Source organism: Ursus arctos, unplaced genomic scaffold, assembly GCF_023065955.2.
Source record: "Ursus arctos isolate Adak ecotype North America unplaced genomic scaffold, UrsArc2.0 scaffold_16, whole genome shotgun sequence".
Lineage (NCBI taxonomy): Eukaryota > Metazoa > Chordata > Mammalia > Carnivora > Ursidae > Ursus > Ursus arctos.
This window is the reverse complement of record NW_026622830.1, coordinates 55,992,873-56,015,574: the sequence shown is the minus strand read 5'-3', so window position 1 is coordinate 56,015,574 and position 22,702 is coordinate 55,992,873. Positions and strand designations below refer to the sequence as shown.

General features: G+C 50.9%; 2 long non-coding RNA genes across 3 annotated transcripts; one reads left to right on the top strand and one right to left on the bottom strand.

Annotated features, from left to right (window-relative positions):
- The first annotated feature begins 358 nt into the window (after positions 1–358).
- Positions 359–15,189, top strand: LOC130543876 (uncharacterized). Its single transcript, XR_008959579.1, has 3 exons — positions 359–468; positions 13,494–13,598; positions 14,940–15,189. It is a non-coding gene; the product is annotated as an uncharacterized LOC130543876 (long non-coding RNA).
- On the bottom strand, positions 8,470–13,826 carry LOC125282009 (uncharacterized). 2 transcript variants are annotated; one of them, XR_007189104.2, is made up of 4 exons: positions 11,774–13,826; positions 10,501–10,723; positions 9,666–9,740; positions 8,470–8,755 (listed from the first exon to the last, which is right to left on the bottom strand). It is a non-coding gene; the product is annotated as an uncharacterized LOC125282009 (long non-coding RNA). The 2 variants fall into 2 exon arrangements; XR_008959575.1 differs by having other exon boundaries at positions 10,501–12,146.
- Positions 15,190–22,702: the final 7,513 nt, after the last annotated feature.

Sequence of the window (22,702 nt, the reverse complement as noted above, 5' to 3'; positions counted from 1 at the left end):
AAGGGTAGGAAGTGGGCCTCAGAGATGTCCCTGGGAAGAACATTGCTTGGCTCCATGCCCTCCACCTCACATTTCCTGGGATCCCTTGAGAAGAAAGCAGTGCAAGTCCCATCCCTTTAGGAGATGGGGACAGAGCATGGCATCCAGGAGAACTTCCCGGAGGAGGGGCTACTGATACTCACCTCTGAGAACAGGTAGAGACCTGATGAATCTGCAGGGAGGAGGATGGCCATGTGTGCCAGGACCGGGGACGGGTCCCCGGTCCCGCTGCTCAACCCTCACCAGACCCTGCAGCTCCCCGCCCCCCAATGCTCCGTATACATCCTGTGCTTCTCTCTCTGCTCAGGAATACCAAGTCATGACGGACATCATGCTGCTCCAGGTGGCTGCCGAGAATTACACCCTAGAGCCCGAGGATCCTTTTTGGGCCTGGTTCCAGGCTATGGAGCCGCTCAGCGAGGCTGAGAGGTGAGGCCCATCAGGAGCTGGGTCGGTGAGGTTTGGGGTGGACTCTTTCTGCTGGCCACTCCTGGGATCCTCCTTCCCTGGGCAGCCTCAGGCCTTGTTGCCGGGGCGCCAGACTCCAGCTGTGGGCAAATACTGGCAGGGACTCTTGAATGGAAGCTCCTGGGCAACTCACAGGTGTCCCTCTGTCCTTAGCTACACCCTGTCCTGCCAGCTGGAGCCCCGGTCCTAGCTGGTCAGCAGCACTCAAGAAGGAGAAGAACTGGCCGCAGTCAACCTCAGGGCTGAGAAAGTGTCCAGTGGCCCTGCAGGGATTCCTCAGCAGCTGCATATGGGCAGTCCTTGCGCCCTATTTACTCCACACCCCTTCCCCCCATCTATTTCCTTATGTAGGGGGCACCATTTAGTTGTTTTAAATAGTACCGTGATAGATTTGCATGTTAGGAGAGTAAAGCCCTTGTTTTGTTTTAGAGCCCAGGTGTGTGGTTTGGGTCTTTTACTTCCTGCAGTAATGGAAAACTTGCACAGACTCTCATATTCGTTCCTGACCTAGGAAATCTTCCAGAGTCATCAGCTACTGTATGTGGGAGGAAGGAGAAGTGCCAGCCTTTCTCCCTAGCCACTGGAGGGCACCCCGAAATCCCCCTTACTCAGAGCACGGGTCCATTTCAGTCAATGAATTTGGGCAAACAGCAGAGACAGCCCCTCAGAACTCCTGAGATTTAGAGGTTGCAGGGACTTTCCCAGGAATAGCAACAACCACTGAAATTGGGAGTCTTTAAGATTTGTACGCCCCAGAACTCCTTCCTGCCCCAGGACTGGGGTTGCCTTTCTCCGCTCTAAGGCCAGGAAGACTGTGTCCTGCTTCTTCCGTTGAGATGCTTTTTTGGTTTAGTGTTTGGTTTTGTATTGCCCCCGTATTTGGAACTTGTCGTATTGTAGTTCAATCTCTGGAACTGCATCAGCACCTAGTGGGGAAAAACACGGAAGGAGATCAAATCCTGCGTGTGAAGGGGACAAAGCCAGAGGAAGATAATTTGCAGATGGACTCAGGGCAGGCAGGACTTTCCAGCCTCAGTCTCCCCGTTGGCCGTTTACCAACTTTGGAATCTTTCTGGGATTCTTGTCAATGATCTCTGGATTCCCTTTCCTGCTTGTTTTGTGTGGTGGGAAAAGATGGGAGGGGTACTTTAAAGGGCACACCTGAGCCTGGTTCCATGAACATCTATGCTGACCTAGGAGCCAGGATTCCCAGCCTTCGTGCATCTCCTTATGCAGTTCTTCTGAAGCAGCAGTTCCCTCCAGGCCCCAGGCTCTGGGTCAGATGCACAATAGCTACTGTTCCCTGTCTGGCATCTGATGGATCAGGGACGGGCTCTTTCTTGCCAGGATAATGGGCCATATCCTTGACCAGAGAAACCCCACACTCTCCTTGCTGTCCGTCATGACTTTCAGGTCCATGTTTTCTGAAGTCCATCATCTCTATTTCTTTTATAATAATTTTTTTATTATGTTAGTCAGCATACAGTACTTCCCTCGTTTTTGATGTAAAGTTCCATGACTCATTACTTGCGTCTAACACCCAGTGCACCATGCAATATGTGCCCTCCTTAATACCCAACACCAGCCTATCCCAATCCCCCACTCCCCTCCTCTCTGAAGCCCTCAGTTTGTTTCCCAGTGTCTATAGTCTCTGGTGGTTCATTCCCCCTTCTGTTTACCCCCCCTTTCTTCTTCCCTTTCTTCTCCTACTGATCTTCCTACTTCTTATGTTCCATAAATGAGTGAAACCATATGATAATTTTCCTTCTCTGTTTGACTTGACTTAGCATTATCTCCTCCAGTCCCGTCTATGTTGCAGCAAATGTTGAGAAATCGTTCTTTTTGATGGCTGAGTAATATTCCATTGTCACTAATATTCAACAGTTTACACACTCAGTCTCAGTTTGCACACTTACACTGACTTGTCCGAAATTAGGTACTCAGCCTGAGCCCCCAGACCTACTGGGTCCCCCGCGCATTGAAAGTGAGCAGATGAGAAGCATCTCGCATGCAACTGGTTGCCAAAACAAAGCAGGGGTACGAATACTTCTATCAGACAAAACAGAATATAAAAAAAAAAAAAAAGTAGTGAGTCACAAAGAAGGACACTGTGTCCCAATCATGGAGACAATGCAACAAGAAGATAGAACAATTTTAAATTTTTAGACACCCATCATAGGAGGACCCAAATACATAAAACAGTTAATAACAAAAGGCAGGCAACTAATTGACTGTAATACAATACATTAGGGGATCTAACACCCCCCTTCTATTAATGGATACATGATCCAAACTGAAAATCAACAAGGAAACAGTGGCTTTGGGTGATGCACTGGTTTTAACAGACGCATGCAGAACATTCCATCCTCCAACAGCACATACTCATTCCTTTCGATTGCACATGGAACGTCCTCCAGAGCAGATCACATATTAGGCTACCGAACAAGTCTCTACTAATTCAAAAAGATGGAAGTCATAGCATACATCTTTTCTGACCACAATGGTATGGACTAGAAATCAACCACAAGAGAAAAACCTGGAAAGACCATGAACACAAGGAGGTGAAAGGACACGCTCCCGAGAAATGAGTGGGTCAACCAGGAATTCAAAATAGGAAAAAAATTACATGGAATCCAAGAACAATGACAAGACAAGCGTCCCAAAACTTTGGGATACAACAAAAGTGAATCTTAGAGGACCGGTTACAGCAATACAGGCCAGCTCCAAAAGCAAGAACAATCTCCCATCCCATCACCTGACACAAAGGGATCTAGCATAAGAACAGCAGAGAGCTCTAGAGCAGGGGATCAGCCTTGGTGCGTTGGAGCTCTTGCTGTTGGGCCCATGCATAGCTTCCGTCCTTGCTCAATTTCCCAGCAGGTATGGTGTTCTTTCCTTTCCTGCACAACAACTCCCACCATGTCCACTGGGGAATCAACCCTTTATGGAATTCTAGAATGCTAGAAACTGCCAAAAAGGCCCAGGAAACAACCATGCCTTCCCCATTTGGTATATCAAGGTGCCGATTAGCTTTCTCTTTGGGGAACATTCAACAGTGGTTTTTGAGACATCGTCTTAGGCCCGGATCCCCTGGGGATCTCGTGAAAATACAGATTCTGATTCAGTAACACTGGGAGGGACCTGAGACTCTGCATTTCCAACACGCCCTCTGCGGATGCTGAGGCCACTTGTCCACGGACCACCCTGACAAACGGCGCCAGCAGGCCATTTGACCAAAGTTATCTGTTTCACCACTGAAAACAGAATTTTCAGCAAAGTTTGGCCACAACGAGGAGGACTTTTTATTGCCAGGAAGATAAACAGCAGGGCAGGGCTTTGTCCACACCTGCAGGCCTCTCCTCCTCTTCTCTTCAAGGGAATATGGAGGCAGGATTGAAGGAGGTCAATAGTTTAGGAGCTTCTTTAGGTCAGTGGGTTTTCTTTCCTGTGCCCTCCTGTATCTCTGCGATGTGTGCAGAGCACAAAGTCCTTCCAAGAGGGATGGCCAAGGCTGAAAGGGGGTAAGGTGGGAGCCTGAACTCCTGAGTCAGCCCTGGCACGTGGGCAGAGGCAGGCGCTAGGGGCCACTCTGTGTGTGGTGCACGGGCTCCCTCACAAGTCCCCATGAACGGGCCAGAGGAGCTTCAGAGAGGACGGGCAGAAGACCCAATATTGCTCCAGACGACAGAGGAGGGAAAAGACTGAGGTTGGTTCATGGCTGAATGGGCTTGGATGTGGCTGCAGGATGGAAAGTGGCTGCAGATATACTACAGCCCCGTTCAGGGTAGTCTTGATAGAATGCAGCGACGGGAAATTCTTTCGAGCATTTCAAAATTCTTTCAATTCTTTCAGGTGGTATGGAAAGAAAAGCAGCCTGAGGAAAGAATATACATTGGCTCGTGGCAATGGTAGATGATTTGGCTCATTGGTCAGGGACTGGGAGGAAGAAGATTTATGACAATTAGTCCTGGGGAACAGACATGTAGGTGGACCCATGGGAGTGGGCACCAGCTATGATGATCTTTGCATCACACATTGACATCCGCCCAAGCGCATTCAACCTGGAAAAGGCACTAAGCAGCCGAGTACATCTTGGCCACTTGATATCCATTCTAGCCTCTCACATTGCCCATCCCAGTGCTAGCATAACGGGCTCAGGAATGGACATGGTGACAAGGATGGAAGGCAGGGCCCCAAGACCTTCCCATTTCTTCTTTCAGCAACTATGCTCTGAGCGCTCAGCATGTGCCAGGTGAGTTGGTGTGCCCCAGTGCAGTCTGCAAATGGCCAAGTTGTTTCTGCTGTTCTGATGGAGAACACCTTGAAAGCAAGATGTGTGAAAGAACAGAGCAGATATTATACTCCAGTTACCAGCACAGTGTAGTAGGGAGGGCTAGGGAGACAAAGGAGAGGAGGGTCTGGAAGGCCTCCACATGGTGACATCTGCTGGTAGCAGATTGACAAGAGGGAGCAAGAGCTGCACACCTCTGGGAACAGTGTGTCAGGGAGAGGGCACCGCTGGGGCCAAATCTCTCAGACAGAAACTAGTTTGACCAGAGAAGATTCGGAAAGTGGCCAGAGTGGCTGGTGGAGGCTGGGAGGTGAGAACAAGAGATGGCAGTGGATGGGAGGGCCAGGTGCCGAAGCCTGGTCGACTGAGTTAACTATCTGTTTGTCTCTGAGAACACTACTAGAAAGCTTAGCACTTCTGAAGCGTGATATTTCCTAGCTCCCAATTCGGCGGGGCCTGGAATCTCCGCACAGTTGGGACTGGGTGTTTCTGCCCCCAGGTCTCTGTGTGATGCAATCTGCGCCTCACCCGAGGCCCAACTGTGGTAAGATTTGCTCCCAAGTCACTGATGTGACTAATGTCAGGATTTAGCTCAGACTCAACAAAGTGGGTTTAAGCGAAATCCTGAATTTGAGTTCTTTTCTGCCTATTAGCCTGGGCACTCCCTAGGTTCCTTCCTCTGTGGGCCTTTATGTAGGGCAGTTCTAAACACCAGTGCTTGCTTCCCCAGTGCAGGGATACAGGAAAGAAAGGAAGGGAACAGAAGAGAGTAACAGGAAAGTCACAATGTTTTGTCATATTCTCTTGGTCAGAAACCTATTAGCAACCAGGCAGTGGATAGACAGGGAGGTATATAGCACGGGTGGGGATCCCTGGGAGCCACTGTGGAGTCAACGTGGTGGTATAGTCAGCACATTTCATCCAGACCATGAAACGGAGGTAAGCTTTAAAGTCGATGTGTGTTATGTTAACATGGGTTTGACTCCTGTGTGGCACTTAAGAGACAAAAAGAAAGAACAAAGAGAAAACAAACAAAAAACCAGTCTCAAATGTAGAGCACAGACTGGGGATGGCCAGGTGGGGGGATGGGTGAAATAGGTCATGGGGATTAAGAGTACACTTATGGTGCTGAGCACTGTGTAATGTACAGAACTATAGAGTCCCTGCTGTTCACCTGAAAGGAATATAACACTGTCTGTCAATTATAGTGTAGTTTCAAAACTTAAGAAAAATCGGTCCTATGAGATCTAAGCTTAGGATACGCAGAGTTTCCTCATGAGGTCTCATCGGGCTGAACGTCAATCCACATGAAAGGTAAATGAAAATGTCCAAAGACAAAAGGACAGTCTGTTTATATGGAAAGGCCAGGCCCCACCTCTGTGTTCACGTAAAAGGTAACGTCCTATGCTACTGGCAGTTGGAGCAGAGTTTCACTCAAGTCCTATTGGAGCGATGCTCCTCTGGTGTTCTCATTCTACTTGGTTGTGTGTCTTCATGAAGTAATTGAAATAACAATTCCTAACCTTTGTCTCGTGGATGAAGCAATATTCGACTATGGGTAGCCATCGAACGTTTGGAGCGGGAACAACTTTCAGAAAATATTTAGCATTCGTATCTCTCATCGTATTACAGATAAGGAAGCTGAAGCCCAACAAGGGCACCCGGGGAACAATAACACAGAGGAGGTTCTCCTGACACCTGGTTCAGGGTCCTAACTCATTGAGGAAGTGTGAAGAACGCCCAACCCTCCAGGGTCAATGGACATATCATTTGAACGTGTCATTTTTAAAGAAAAGTGAAATGCGGTCAAACATGGAAAGACAGAAAATAACATCCTTTTAAAGAAAATCCACTATGATCCTCTACACTGTTTCTTACGTTCCACATATGAGTGAAAACTGATGATAATCATAGGGGAAAGGAGGGAAAACTGACCAGGAAGCCATCAGAGACGGAGCAAAACCATGAGGGGCTCTTAAGCACAGAGAACAACTGAGGGTGGCTGGAGGGGAGCTGGGTGGGGGCATGGGGCAATTGGGTGAGGAGCATAAAGGAGGGCACGTGATGTGATGAGCACTGAGTGGTATATGCAACTGATGAGTTATTCAACACTACATCTGAAATAAGGATGGACTGTATGTCGGCTAATCGAATTTCAATAAAAAAATAACGGAAATCCAAGGTTCTGTGTTTTCTTGTTTTCAATACGAAAAATACCAGATGATTTCTTTTCTTCCCACAAGCAATGAAGGGAGCTAGCCTATTCAAGGTGAGGCAGTTTTCAGGGCATGCTGCCTTTTTCATTTCAGCCCTAAAGAGACTTTCAAACATGCTTTCAGTTCCAGGCCTCTTGCCCTTCGAGTCCATTCTGAGCACCCTTGACAGGGTGGCAAAAACTTTGTTTCTTCAAGGTGGGTCACCTCAAGCAGGTAACATCTGTACTTGCCACAGAGTTACTACAGGTGTGCACCCTTCATCACTTACAAGTGCCTCTCGACAAGATTTCCTCACAGGCGGCATGAATACTGGTGGCTGATGGTTTTCTCTTTGATGACATTGATCCCATTTCTTCACTTGCACGATGACTGGGAGTCGGCTCTCTGTCTCATTCCTGGTGGTGATACAGCTCTCCAGCTCCCCCTCAAACATGTCCATCTCCTCTCTCCCAGAGAGGAACATGCAAAACTTAGGGACCATGAACTGGGAACACAGAGCAAACATACAAAGGTCTTGCCTGACTTCAGCTCAGCATAGGAGGGACATACTGTTCTCATTTGGGTTTGACCCCAGTGTAATTTAGTACTCTAACCTTCTTTGCCATGGACTCCAGACAGTGGCTCACCAAGACGGGAGGGATACGGAGTTCCTTGCAGACAGGTGTCGCCCACACACCACGTTCATCACCTTCTAGCATGTAAGACTATGTCCCTCATCTGATTAAGAAACTCTTCAAACGTTAATGGATCAGAGTGCAATGAAAGTCTAACTTGGAAGAAGGGCTGAGCTTGGGGATCTGTCCAGTCATATGTCTCACTGCTCCCATCATCCACGTAGGTGCTGCACAAAATGGACAAGGTCCCATTTCCAGTACACAGCTCATGCTGGCCCATCATACATATTCCTATCCTCTTGCGATCACGTAGCGTCATGACCCCATCATCATGCCAGTGCTTCTCCAGTTCATGCTGCTCTCTTACTCCACTAATGAACCTTTTTCATCTCGGAAGTGCAGCCCAATAATATTCATTTTCATAGCTTCACAAAATAGGATTTGGCCATGCTTTAATGGATATGACCTGCAAGGCACAGGATAGAAAAGAAAAATAAATTCACGTACAGGACATTCAGAATACTTACAATCTTTGTGACGTTAAAGACATTAGCAATGAAGTAAAAACACAATCCACAAGATGGGAGACCATATTTGCAAACTGTCTATCTGGCAGGGGCTCAATATCCAGAATGAATAGAGATCACATGAACTCAACAACAGACAACAAAATGAATGCAATGCGTGAATGTGCAAATTGGGAATAGGCATATCCTCAAAGATGTGCACGTGAAAAGAAATTTGAAAAGATACATCACTAATGTTAAGGGAAATGCAAATTATAAAAAGCAATGAGATACCATTTTACATCCTTTAAGATGACTCTTCCAAAAAAAAAAAAAAAAAAAGCAATCAGAAGGGAAAAAAAGAGCAAGTGTTGGCCAAGATGTGGAGAAGATGGAAGCCTTATTCAATGTGTGTGGTAGGAATGTTTAACAGCATAGTTGTGAAATCAGTATGGTAGTTTCAAAAAAAATGAAAATTAGACTTACTATGTGTTCCAGTAACTCCACTTCTGGGGTGTATACCCAAATTAATTGACAGCATGGTCTTGAAGACATATCTGAACACACATTTTCATGGCATCATTATTCATAATAGCTAACCCATGAAAGCAATCCAAGTATCTGTCGAGGGAGGAACAGATGTTGTATGTACACATATTGGAATAGCATTCATTCTTCAAAGTGGAAGAAGACATTGACATATGCCACAACATGGGTGAACCTGGAGGATATTATGCTAAGTAGATGAGTATTCATGAAAATACACACTTTGACTTCACTCTTAGGACCTACCTAGAGTAAATTGCCAAAGACAGTAGAATGGTGTTGCCAAGGGCTGGAAGTAGGCGGTCATCGGAAGTTTCTGATTCATGGTATAGAGTTTGAGTTTTACAAGATACAATGAGATGTGAAGCTGGGTTACAGGGAGGTTGTTCAAACATATTAATGCATGGAATACACTTAGAATGTACTCCATGAACTTAATGGACTTAACGACATGAAAATAAATGTAAACTGCAAATACGGAGAAACGAACTCGGGACAATTTCGTCTAGCCATTTATATCCTTTCGTTTAGGTCCTATCTCAGACATTTTGTTTCAGCCATTTTCCATGAGGCGACTTTGATCAAACAAAATGTTCTCATTCTGTGCCCACTTGGAAGCTTACAATCAGAATATTCCAAAACATGAACAGTTTTTTCAAAAGTTACTATGTGAGGTAACTTATTAAGACTTTCTATTCTTTGACAAATTGTTAAATGGAACAACGTTTTAAAATTCTATTTCATCTGCTTTAATTTTAATTCACTGATTTTTAATTTCAGAATCAACTTTCTATGCCAATGGCTTGAAGTTTTTAACCCCTAGGATAACCTACTGGCTTTCGGTTCTGCTGTTTTCAGTTTTGTTTACGTGACGTTCTTTTTACCATGTCCAATTTCCTGATGCTCTCTATGAATATTAAAATATTTTTTTTGCTCCAGTTGTTTTGATACATTTGACATACAGAACGGTGTATGTTTAAGATACCTGGCGTAATGATGTTCCTTTCGTATACTGTGAAACGATCGCCAGAATAAATTTAGTCCCCCGCCATCATCATCTCTAGAGATACAAAAATGAAGTTAAAAGAAAAGAAAGAGAGGTTTTTCTTTGTGATGAGAACTCTCAGAACTTGCTCTTTTCACACCTCTCAAATACACCATAGAGCAGTAATGAACTGTAGTCCTGGGGTGTACTGTAAATCCCTATTCCTTATTGATCTGAAACTGGAATTTGTACCTTTTCACCATTCACTCAATTCCTGCACCCCCTCCGCCCTCTGCTTCTGGTTACTTCAATCTGATCTCTTTTTCTGAGTTAGTCTTCCTCCTTTTCTCTTCTTTGTCTCAGATTCCACAGAGAAGGGAAAAATAGCTGTCTCTCTCTCTAGACAGGATCTCTCTCTCTCTCTCTCTCTATGCTTCTCTACAGGAAGTCTTTGCCCTGTCTCCCTTATTTCACTTGGCATCATGCTTTCAAAGTCCGGTACTGTTAGCACACTTAGCGGGATGCCCTTTCTTCTGGCTGATTCTTATGCTATTCTCTAGGTACCACTTCTTTCCCTACTCAGCACTAAAGGGCACTGATGTTTTCCGTGTCCTGGCTATTGAAAATAATGCTTCTTGAACATGGAGGTGCAGGTGTTGCTTGGACATATTCCTTCATTTTCTATGGGTATGTTCCCAGAGGTGGAACTGCTGGATCATCCGGTAGTTCTCTTTTTAATTTTTGGAGGGACCTCCACAGTGTTCTGCATAGTGACAGTACCAATGTGCATTCCCACCAGTGGTGCCCAAGGATTCCCTTTGCTCCACATCCTCACCAGCATTTGTTATCTCTCGACTTTTGGAGGGTCGCTATTCCCGCCGATGTGATGTGATGCCTCATGATGCTCTTGGTTGCATTTTTCTGTGGGTTAGTCATGTTGAGGAGCGTTCACTGTGTCTGGGGCCCAGGGACAAGTCTAGTCTGCATTAGACCTTTAGTTCCTCGTTTAGACACACAGGGGTGGGTGCAGAAGCACTCTTCTGGCTGAGGTGTGGGTGCTGGAATCATAAAGAGGACACCATGGGAGTGGACAGAAAAGGAGGAAAGGGAGGGTTCTGAGGTCCTTTACTCTGCCCAGGGAGCCTGGAGATCCTGCTCCTTTGCTCTGTGACTCTGCAAAGGCACTGCGTTGAGGACCCCCGAGAAAAGGCATGGCATTTTTTGCTGGTGTGCCTGCGTGGGGCTGTGCCACCAGAGCTGGAGAACTGGATGCAGGGCGCTTCCTTGTCCATGGTACCTGGTGAGTTCTGCTGGAGGAACTGGAACAGGAAGAGTCAGGCAGAGGCCATTGTGGTTGTCGCCCCTGCCCAGAAACAGCTTGAAAGTTTTAGTAGCATTCTGCAGTCTAGGTGCTTAAGAGGGGAGGTGGGCTCCAAGATCTTCTCAATTATTCATTGAGTAACTACACACTGAGCACTGCCCTATGCCAGGTATCTTGCTGGGCCCGTGCGCGGAGCTGAAATTACCTAGGGCTCCTTTGCTTTAGGAGCTCCCAGTCTACACATGGACCAAAGCTCCAAAAAGAATGCACATGAAAGAAAAGAGCAAGCGCTCTGTACTAGGAATGAAGTGTGCTACGGAGGAAGGCTGGGGAGTCATTGCATGGAAAGATATGAAAGGCCTCACTGAGGCTGAGCTTGCTGAGAACAGATTGACCAAAGGGAGCTAGGCCTGCACACGTCAGGGAGCAGCGTTTCAGGAAGAAGTGACTTGTGCTGCAGACACTCAATAACAGAAGCCAGTTTGGCCAGAGGAGTGAAAAAGGCAGCCAGGGTGGCTGCAGGGACACTAGGAGGAGAGCAGAGGGGAGGGAGGAAGGCAGGGACAGATGCTGAGGCCTGGGAGACTGTTACTTATCTAGAGTTGCCCCGGGACTGCATTGCCCTGATACCCTGCATGTGCAGGTGCATCGCTTTAATTTCTAACAGTATTTGTGGGTGAAGAATGCGGGCCCAAATTAGCATGGTTCCCCAGGCTCAAGGTGTGTCAGTGGCTGCGGCTGTGACCAGGGCCATACTGGAAGAGGATTTTGTCATAAGTTGGCTCACGTGACTCGGGATGCCATCTGGACTCAGAAGCTGAGTTCCTGTGTGTCTTTTGGCCTTGGCACTGCCTCCGTTCTCTATCCTGTGAGCCTCTGTAGATGGCAGCTCAAAACATCGGTGCTTGGTTCTGCTTCAGAGAGAGAGAAGAAGGGAAAGGGAAGGAGTGAGTAGTGGAACATGATGGAAAGTAACTAGGAAGTGAGAAACTCTTTGCATGACATGTAGAGAAGCTCTAGGCATGGTACTTCATCACGTTGAATATGTCCTGTGGGTCAAAAGCCAGTCACTGACCACTTAGCGGTTACAGTCTGATGCCTATACCACAGGTCAGGATCCCTGGGAGCCATGGTGAAAGCCGCTCCCCTCATGGACCCAAACGAGGTAACGGGGTCTCGTTCTTCATATAACGGGAAACAATTGCATGGTTTTACTACAGAGGATGACAATGCCTGCATCTTCTTGCTTTTCCAGACCATCATGGTGCCCACCTTAAAATGAGGCCAAGAGGGAAAGTGACAGTTGCAGTATTACAGGGCTGGAACCCAGGCCTCTTCTGAGCGGCCCTCCATGCCAAGTCCCACCCCTTCTTGTAATTCTTCCATCTTGAAAATTGTGCCTCAGATACACAGGGGACCACCCCACACATGTAATAAATACTCTTATCCACAGACACCAGAGGATGTCCCAAGGAAGTAGATTCTAGCCTGATCCCCACACTGCAGGCTGGGAAAGTGGGGACTACATGAGAGACGCAATGACATAGGACACACAAGTGCGCAAAGAAACACAGAACGTAAGGTCTGAATTCAGCTCTGCCTCCTGAAGCTTCGGACTCTAATTCCATTTCCAGAGAGTGGTGGCTATGGCCTTTTTGGCTCATTGTGTCCAGTTCAGGAGATGACATGGGGGAGAAAGCTAAGGAGTCAACTGCCAAGAAGGGGCTCTGGATAGGTCTGACTGAACACATGGTCCCAGGGATTAGAATCTTGAAAGAGTGACCTCACTTCCTCTGTGATAGGCCCCAACTGAACTTAGAACTCTGGTAACCGGGCACCCAGATTCAAAAGACAACCTGCTCTCCAGCTCACTTGAGCGGAGACGTTCGAGAGAACAGGATGTTCTCTTGCTGCCTTCCTCCCTTCAGGGTCTCTGGGCCCAGGCAAGCCCAGAGAGAGAGACTTTCAAATAATTGTAGACGTCGGCTCAGCCCGCTTTTCCGAGCCCTCTGGACATGTGGCAGGAGACACCAACAGGTAACACGAGGCAGCTCAGGGCAGCCCACTGGAGAGCAGGCAACAACTGTGATGTCACCTCAGCAGGCCCACACCTCTTGCCCCTCATTATGTGTGTCCCTGTGTGTGTGTTGGGGTGGGGGGCTGGTTGTCTATGTGTAGAGAAGGGGACAGAGGATGTGGGACACACCCTTCCTGGGCAGAAGGAAGCTGCCAGGTGTTGGAAGCCTGGCCCATCTTTCATGTTCACACCCCAGGTCATAGCAGGCAGGATGAGAAGCTGAGCACTGGGGACCAAGCTCAACTACCTCGATGTTAATCACGAGCTCTAGAGTTTCATCCGGCTACCTCCTTGCTCGATGTCTTTTCAGCTGCCCCTCTTTGCCTCAACTGGAGAACAGGATTTCTAATGCGGGTGGCCCCTTGTGGCAATGTCCCGGGAGGACACTAATGTCTCTTGACCCCATGTCTATGGGGCACTGCATTTTCAGAGCTGCACCCAGGAGGTCATCGAAGAGCTGGTCTGGGACTTCAACTACAACGCCCTAGACAAGTGGCAGGTGCACCAGGCCACCCAGGATCAGTGCCGCTCTGAGGTGAGAATGGGAAGAGGGTTCCACACGCCCAGGGCCCCCACACAAATATGGGGACAAACCTGGGGCCCTCCCATGGTGTTTCCACATGAGTGCCCCGCAGGCCCAACCACAAAGTCATCCCAGTATCCACACCTCCACCACCAGCTGTGGGAGAAGGTAGGAAGACACTCTTCCCATAGGTGGGAATGGTAGAGAATAGTGTTCATGTTTTTTGCAGTTTGGGGCGTGGGTTATTCTGTTTCATTCTGTTTTGTGTGACTTTTCCCACAGCCATGAGTGTCTTTGCATTTTGCTACTGTTTTGAGTATTTTCTTGACTCACCCCAGCCATCCTGTGTAGAACCCAGCTCCACTGTCCTTGGAGAACGTGTCCAAGGCCTTATGAATCCTCACCCCACACAGGGTGATTGAACATAAAAGGAACGGTGGGAGGAAGCCATTCTATATGTTCCTCTGTAACGTATCACCTCTCAGAGCACATCGACTCATTGTATGTCCCCCGGGTCACAAGCTGTGTCCTCATATGTCTTTTTGGACCTCCGTATGGGAGGTTGTCTGCCACCGTGAATCAGCCTTTCAAGCACGGATTGGGTGCAAGGCCTCTGATGCCTCCTGGCCCAGGTAGTGGACTCTGTCTTTTCAGAGTTCAATCCAGGCCATCTTTGAGGAGCTGCTTGCCCCAAAGGCTCAGCTACTCCATCTCCCTTGACAAGCAGCAGGTGCCTCGGCCCACAACAACATCCAATGCTGGTCTGGGGTGAGAACAGGTCCAGATTGATGTCCAATCTCAGGACCCACAGATGATCACGGCAAGGCCAGAACCCACACTAGAAACAACCGGCTCCCCTGGGGCCTGCTGAGGAAGGTGGATTTCCCCTGAACCTTTCTCCCCACCTTAGGAACAGACCAGGCCGCAGCAGCATAGGGAAATGCCATGCATTCCATGCTCTGGACAGTTCTCAGGCCCAACGTCTATGATCTCGAGCAGCATTGGAGATGCTAAGCCTCTGCTTTCTCCTGTCTGCAGTAGGGATGTTGACTGATGACTCAAAGGCATACAGTTCTTAATAAAGCCTATTCAGAGAGAGAAAGGCTGTGGTGGCTCAGCTAACAAGATGTGTTGAAGTGACCAATGCTTTCTCATTTCACCCCTAAAGGCAATTGTACTTTCAAGCCTAGAGCCCTTTTCTAGGTGGGCCCTCAAGTCCCTTTTCTTGCACAAGTTCCCGAAGGGATGGGACTCTCTAGTCTGAGCACCAGACCCTGATCATCCTGGTGGTTCGTGGTGTTGAAGCTGACTCCATTGCCCCCCACACCCCCCTTCTCTACCTGGTGGGAAAAGGAATCATCCCTGTCCCTGGATGAGGCCCAGACGATGCTGAGGCTCCGAGAAGGCACAATGGAGCGTTTCGTACAGTCCCTGGTGCCATCCTTCCCAGATGGGAGCATCTCAACCACCTCAACGATCTTCTGCATGTACGAGATGTTCAATTCAGCCACACAGGTCCTGGGCCAGCAGTTCAATAGGTGAGTGCCCACCCCATGCACAGCACAGGGTGAGCCTCCCATCTACTGGGTGTACATCTCGGGAATGGCACCACCCCTCTCTGACCTTCCCTTTCCTCTTCTGAAAAGTGGGAAATCATGGGAGGAAACATGGCATGGGCTACTCTGGTGCTTGGCTCTGTAGAAAGGGCTCCTGGACGTGCTGGGCATCTTCTTGCTTAATAGTTCTCTCTCTCCGGTCACGAAGCTCTCAAGTGCAACCCTCACAGGCCGGTGGCCCTTCTGGGTTGACGAAAGGAAATGCAAAGCAGGCAGTTTCCCCATGTGCAAAGGACTTCTGAGATTCCATCTAGATGGTTCTCGTAGTTGTCCTTTGTGTGAGCAGCTCAGGAGCACACTGGGAGCAGGCAGACCAGCCCACGGGCCACTCAGGATTTGGAAAGTGCGGGCTGGGAAGTAGTCATTCAAGAATGTATATTAAGCACCTAGGAATGTGAATGGAGAGAGGAGATACAGTGTCTGGGTCTCAGTTCTAGTCAGAGGGTCAGATAGGCACTCTGCACACCCTAAGCACGCATGCCCAATGGTTGTTAGATGTGACATCTTCGTAGCCTCCTCTAGCTTTGAAAGGATCCACCGAGAGCTAGATCATAGGACAGATGAAATGATCAAGTAAAACTGGGACAGGGGTTTGGGTCCAGAAGCAGGACTGGCTGCCTCCACAGAGCAGGGTGGGAGACTACAGGGGTGGTGGCTGGGGAGGGATTTGCCGAACCAGGGATCTCACCGATCTCTTGATTTCCAGTGGGTGGGCTTCATCTGGGGGGCTTCATGTGAAGAAGCAAATGAGTCAAAGAAGGCTGTGGATGGGGTCCCGGGCCCTCTGGGCGACAGAGCACAGTCTGGGCTCAGTGGGTGCCTGAAACACCCATCCCTTTGCCGGTCCCAACTTGCTCTGCCTGCCCCTCCCTGCTGACCACCCCAACCGGGGCCAAGAACCGAGGGTGTGCTGAGCCGACCACTCACAAATCTGCCTCCAACCTGAGCCTTGATACTGGTGTGCATGGAGGATAGAGTAGACCAGGCCCATGGCCAGGTAGAGGAGAGGAGAAGTAGAAAAACCAGACTCATTCAGGTTTTCTGGAGGACCAGGCCTCCCACTACGAGGGCAGCTAGAGAGGGGTTGGAAGTGGGCTGGGGCCATCCTCTGGGACCCATACAGAAAGAACGGTGCTGTGGGAGTAGCATGTGCAATGCAAGGCCAGGCCTCTGACTCTGCTCCACATATGACTCTCCCCAGCACCCTGTCTCCCATCTTGGGTACCTGGCCTGACCAGAATTTGCAGGCTATCTATCAGTCCCTGGGCTGTGACCGTGTCGAGTTCAAGGTGGCCTATGTGCATGGGGCCATGGTTCTGAAGTGGCATGCCTGGGACGTGACAAACCATGTCCCCCTTCTCCTGATGCAGCGGGAACTTCTGGCACTCACTGAGGCAGAGGTGGAGGGTAAGGGGGATGGCAAGCTGGGAAGGCTAACTGGGATGCGGTTCATGGGCTGGGTATTCCTTTCAAGGCCATGGGGTCTGTCCTGGTTTTGCAAAGGCATCCGGAAAGTCAGTGATGTGGATGAACCTTTCTCTGTCTCCTGCCCCAGTGCCAGCTCCAGGGCTCCTTCCAGCGGCAGAGCCAGGAACAGGGCCTCCTATAGAGCTAGAGGCGACCCCGGCTCTGTGTCAACTGTCACCTGCGGTGTCAGAGCCAGCCTCCCCTCCGTCAGCTGTTCCAGAACTGCAACCCGTGCTCCCATCTTCTGCATGTGTGCCGGGTGCTGAGCAGCAGTCAGCTGGACCACACTTTTTGCTGGAAAGTTTCACTCAGGCAACAGCCACAGAGCCCACCGCGGCCCCAGAGGCTTCCTGCCACCGCTGTGTCACCCCAAAGAACCAGCTGGGTGAGGAGAAGCCCGACCTCCTGGACTTCCCTCCCAGGCTGGTGGCAGAGCAGCTCACGTATATGGATGCGGTGAGCAGCTGGGCTCTCAGGGTGGGCCAGGGGCAGGCCTTCCTTCTGCTCTCACCTGCCCCACACCTGCCTTTCCCCGATGTGGACTCCTATGGTCTGGGACCAAATCTCAGCTCCACCACTTCCCAACCCTGTCAACCCATCAAGGCGCTTAGCCCCAAGCTTTCACTGTCCAGCTGCGGACTGTAGCGAGAGACCCTGATAAGCACTGATACGGAGGTACTAGGGAGAAGAAATGAGCCAGAATGGAGAGACCAATGGGCAGGCCCTGGTCCCGTGGGTGGAGGAGGGCAGCTCCCTGTGTTCAGTCAAGTCCATGGGTCACCCACTCATGTGACTTGGAGGATGAGTACCCTCAGCATTGATTAGGCATCTGATGTGTCCATGAGGACAGGGCAGATGGAAGAACGTGTGGTTGCAGCTCCCGTGTGAGAATGTGCATCTGAAAGGGGGGAAGGACCAGGGGGATGACCAGTTGGAGGGGAGGGGAAGAAGCCCCCTTGGGTTGGACCACCTTGCAGTGCCACCTGGAGCTGGGAGTTCCTGAGCATGATCAGGGTGCCAATGCCCTCCTTCCTTCCCTTGCTCTGTTTGCTCCTGGGTCATTGTGTACTGGGTTCCCTCAGGGAAAAACAGTGGAATGAAATCCACGGTCTCCAACCAGGCTCAGGCCAGATTCTCAGCTCCCTGAGGTCCAGCTCTTACCTGTGACCCCTACGTAGGACGTGAGTCTTGCATGGGAAATGGCTGGGTGAACCAAGGTCCGCCTGTTCTCTAGGAGCTGTTCAAGAAGCTGCTGCCCCATCAGTGCCTGGGCTCCGTCTGGTCCAAGCGCAACAAGCCTGGCAATGAGCACCTGGCACCCACAGTCCGGGCCACCGTCGCCCAGTTCAACGGTGTGGCCAAGTGTGTCATCACCACCTGCCTTGGCAACCCAAGCATGACAGCCCGGGACAGGGCCGTGGTGGTGGAGCACTGGATCAAGGTGGCCAAGGTATGCAACGGGAAGCCCAGCCGAGGTGCTCTCCTGAGTCTCGGGCACTGCTCTTCCCTTGATCAGGTGTCAGGGTGGAAGGCCCTGGTCTTTGCCCTAGGGACTGTGCAGTCCCTAGGCTCTTCCGTCCAGGGGCATGCTGACCTCGCCTTGCATGGCCCCATGCTGGGATGCTCGGTTTCTGCCTGGCTCCTTCCTTGGAGTGAGGGAAAATCCTCCTCCTCCTCTGGGCCTCACGTGTGCCCTTCGGCAGGTCCCTGGACAGCGGCTTCCTCCAGCAGGAGCGCTTTCCCCTGATGGGGACTGAAGCTTGAGAGCCAATCAGGTGCCAGCTCCCCAAGTGACAGCCCATTCTCTTCCCTCCCCAGGCCTGTCAAACCCTGAGGAACTACTCCTCCTTACATGCCATCCTCTCGGCTCTGCAGAGTGTCTCCATTCACCGCCTCGAGAACACGTGGGGGAAGGTTTCCAGGTGAGTAGGCCTCTCTCCATGGAGGGACCAGGATGGACGAGGGAGCTCCCAGAGGCTTGTCCTCTTCCCCCTCAGGCAGCTTGGACCTTCTGGGAGGCGGCAAACCCCGACCACAGGACCTGGGCTGGTGGGTGGGTCTCTCAGCCTTCCTGGTGAGGAGGCCCCCATGCCTCCCGCTTTAGAAATCAGTTTTGCCAAATGTCCCACACGGGGCTGAGCTGCATTAAATCTCTTCACGTGTTTCCTTGACAGCCACTAAGCTCTCTGCCCATTTGAACCCCAAATTGACCCAAACAGCGTTTCTCAATGAATATGGGAAGGGAGGCCCAGGACGAGCCACATGAGAGCTCCCTCCCATGTCCTACAAAGACCTTAGTGCTCAGAGGACCCCAGAAGAAACCCTCAACCAGGCAGGTTGACACTCTGGGGTTCTCAAAGAAAAGGCACTCGCACTCAACCCTGCCACATTATTCGTCCATTGATCCTGCCTCCCTCGCCTCTCTTCAGGAAGCCATTGAGGATCTTTCAAAAGCTGTGCAGCAAGGACACCGCACAGGGCAGGAACCTGCTCATCAAGGTAGCCTGGAAGGTGCAGGTCTGGAAAGAGAGGAGGGGTGGGAGGGAACAGGGTCCTGCGAGGATGAAGTCAGGAATGGTCTGAAGCATTCCTTGGGGAGGGGAAGCCTTTGGCATGAATGTGGTGACAGCCTAGGTGAGGATGCCGTTGGCGGCGAGGGGGCAAGCAGGTGGTGTCCAAGCAGACTCCCTAGCCTAGACACCCTCTCTCTCTGTGTCAACAGCTGGTCCAGGTGGGGGCCTCTACAAACCTGGAGAGCCCAGAGGACAGACCTGTGCTCAGTGATGGGGTTGGGCTGGGTTGAGGGCCACAACCATGAGAGTAATAGGATCCTGAGTCCTCAGGAGACCATGGGAGATAGGTGGAGTTGTCACGTTTCCCGATGAGAAAACAGGCTCGGGAGGCCAGGCTGCAAGCTCAAGGTCACACATGGAGTGAATGTTGGAGTGAGATTGTTCTGGAATCACTCACGGCCTGCTTCTGGATAATGGGGCCTCAGGATCAGTATGAGTTAGGTCAGATGTCTAGGTTCTGACGTCCAAGATGGTGGGGGCAAGTGGCCTGAGGGTATGATGGTCTCAAGGAACTTGTCCTTGGCCCTGCAGGAGCAACCATCCAATAGATTTGCCACCCTGGTGATGGCCCTCCGGGGAGCCCAGAAGAGGATGCAGAAGAAGGTGAGTGTGCCTGAGGCCCAGGGCCTCCAAAGTCAGAGGAGGAGGAGGGCTCCTCCCTGAGGGCTGGAAGCCTCCCAAAAAGGAAAGATCAGGAAGGGGGGGGGTCCTTCCCACTCCAGCTGCGGCTCCTGGGGCCACAGCTTCTACAATTCTTATTTCAAAAGAACCAGGAGGAGGGTCCAGAAAGGTCCATAGAGAATGGGTTTTGCGGGTGGGGAGGGACCGACCTAGTGTTCCATTCCCTGGCATTTTTGAAAAGCAGGCCCTGAAGGTGATGAGGAGGAGTCTGATGTTCTGGGAGGGGGAGGGGAAAGGGAACCCGTGGGGGGAGGCTGCTAAGGGTCCTAGGCTGCTCCACGTGAGCCCATGGGGTGGGCTAGGAGGCTGGAGCGTTTTCAGTGGAGGGTCCCTGTGGACACCAGCGAGCAGGGACTCATCCCAACCCTCCCCCTCATGACACAGGGTGTCGTGCCTTTCCTTGGCACTTTCCTCACCGAGCTGGTGATGTTAGATACCGCCATGGAGGACTATCTGGAGGTGGGTGAGCCTGAGGATTGTGGGGGAGGGACCAGAATCCGGAGGTTTGGGAGCAGAGCGCCCCTGTACTGAGCCCTGAGCTCTCAGGACTCGGCAAACCTCCCGTCATGACAGCCTCACGGCTACCCTGTGAGCCTGGGGGCTGTTGCCCATCTCAGGGATGAGCGAGGTGAGGCTGCAGTTAGGCCACGGCTCCCGGTGCCGAAGACTGGTGAAGCAGCAGAGCTTCCTGAAGGCAAAGCTGCGTGAGGTCTGTCTGAGTGGACCTCAGCCTCCCCCGGTGAGTTTGCCCGTGGGGGGAGAATGAAGTCAGGACCCTCCACGTCAGCAAGCACCTCAGTAGCCGCAGCAGCCCCTTCCTGCCTGAGGCTTTGGCCCCCCTACTGTCTTCCGAGAGGGTGGTGCTGCAGGGTCCCAACCTGTAGCCAGTCCATCTGCCCCATGTCCTCCTTTCTCTGGACCCCAGAGCCTGGCCTTGATCCCAGGCCCACTATCTTGGTATGCACGGCCCCCTCACGGGTCCTGGCCATGGTGCAGCATGAGAAGGGATGGGAATCAAGTGCTCCTAAGAACCAGGGGCCTCATTCTGATGGACTTTGTCTGCATTCCAGGGGAATGAGATCAACCACTACAAAAGAAATAAGGTGAGCATATGTGGCGCTTCCCGCAGGGAAGGGTAGGGAGTGGGCCTCAGAGATGTCCCTGGGAAGAACATTGCTTGGCTCCATCCCCTCCACCTCACATTTCCTGGGATCCCTTGAGAAGAAAGCACTGCAAGTCCCATCCCGTTAGGAGATGGGGACAGAGCATGGCATCCAGGAGGACTTCCCGGAGGAGGGGCTACTGATACTCACCTCTGAGAACAGGTGGAGACCAGATGAATCTGCAGGCAGGAGGGTGGCCATGTGTGCCAGGACCTGGAATGGGTCCCCGGTCCTGCTGCTCAACCCTCACCAGGCCCTGCAGCTCCCCCCCACCCCAGGCTCCCTATGCATCCTGTGCTTCTCTGTCTGCTCAGCAATACCAAGTCATGACGGACATCATGCTGCTCCAGGTGGCTGCTGAGAATTACACCCTAGAGCCCGAGGATCCTTTTTGGGCCTGGTTCCAGGCTATGGAGCCGCTCAGCGAGGCTGAGAGGTGAGGCCCATCAGGATCTGGGTCGGTGAGGTTCGGGGTGGACTCTTTCTGCTGGCCACTCCTGGGATCCTCCTTCCCTGGGCAGCCTCAGGCCTTGTTGCCGGGGCGCCTGACTCCAGCTGTGGGCAAACACTGGCAGGGACTCTTGAATGGAAGCTCCTGGGCAACTCACAGGTGTCCCTCTGTCCTTAGCTACACCCTGTCCTGCCAGCTGGAGCCCCGGTCCTAGCTGGTCAGCAGCACTCAAGAAGGAGAAGAACTGGCCGCAGTCAACCTCAGGGCTGAGCAAGTGTCCAGTGGCCCTGCAGGGATTCCTCAGCAGCTGCATCCTTGCGCCCATTTTCTCCACACCCCTTCCCCCCATCTATTTCCTTATGTAGGGGGCACCATTTAGTTGTTTTAAATAGTACCGTGATAGATTTGCATGTTAGGAGATTAAAGCCCTTGTTTTGTTTTAGAGCCCATGTGTGTGGTTTGGGTCTTTTACTTCCTGCAGTAATGGAAAACTTGCACAGACTCTCATATTCGTTCCTGACCTAGGAAATCTTCCAGAGTCATCAGCTACTGTATGTGGGAGGAAGGAGAAGTGCCAGCCCTTCTCCCTAGCCACTGGAGGGCACCCCAAAATCCCCCTTACTCAGAGCATGGGTCCATTTCAGTCAATGAATTTGGGCAAACAGCAGAGACAGCCCCTCAGAACTCCTGAGATTTAGAGGTTGCAGGGACTTTCCCAGGAATAGCAACAACCACTGAAAGTGGGAGTCTTTAAGACTTCTCTGCCCCAGAACTCCTTCCTGCCCCAGGACTGGGGTTGCCTTTCTCCACTCTAAGGCCAGGAAGACTGTGTCCTGCTTCTTCCATTGAGATGCTTTTTTAGTTTTGTGTTTGGTTTTGGAACTTGTCGTATTGTAGTTCAATCTCTGGAACTGCATCAGCACCTAGTGGGGAAAAACACGGAAGGAGATCAAATCCTGCGTGTGAAGGGGACAAAGCCAGAGGAAGATAATTTGCAGATGGACTCAGGGCAGGCAGGACTTTCCAGCCTCAGTCTCCCCGTTGGCCGTTTACCAACTTTGGAATCTTTCTGGGATTCTTGTCAATGATCTCTGGATTCCCTTTCCTGCTTGTTTTGTGTGGTGGGAAAAGATGGGAGGGGTACCTTAAAGGGCACACCTGAGCC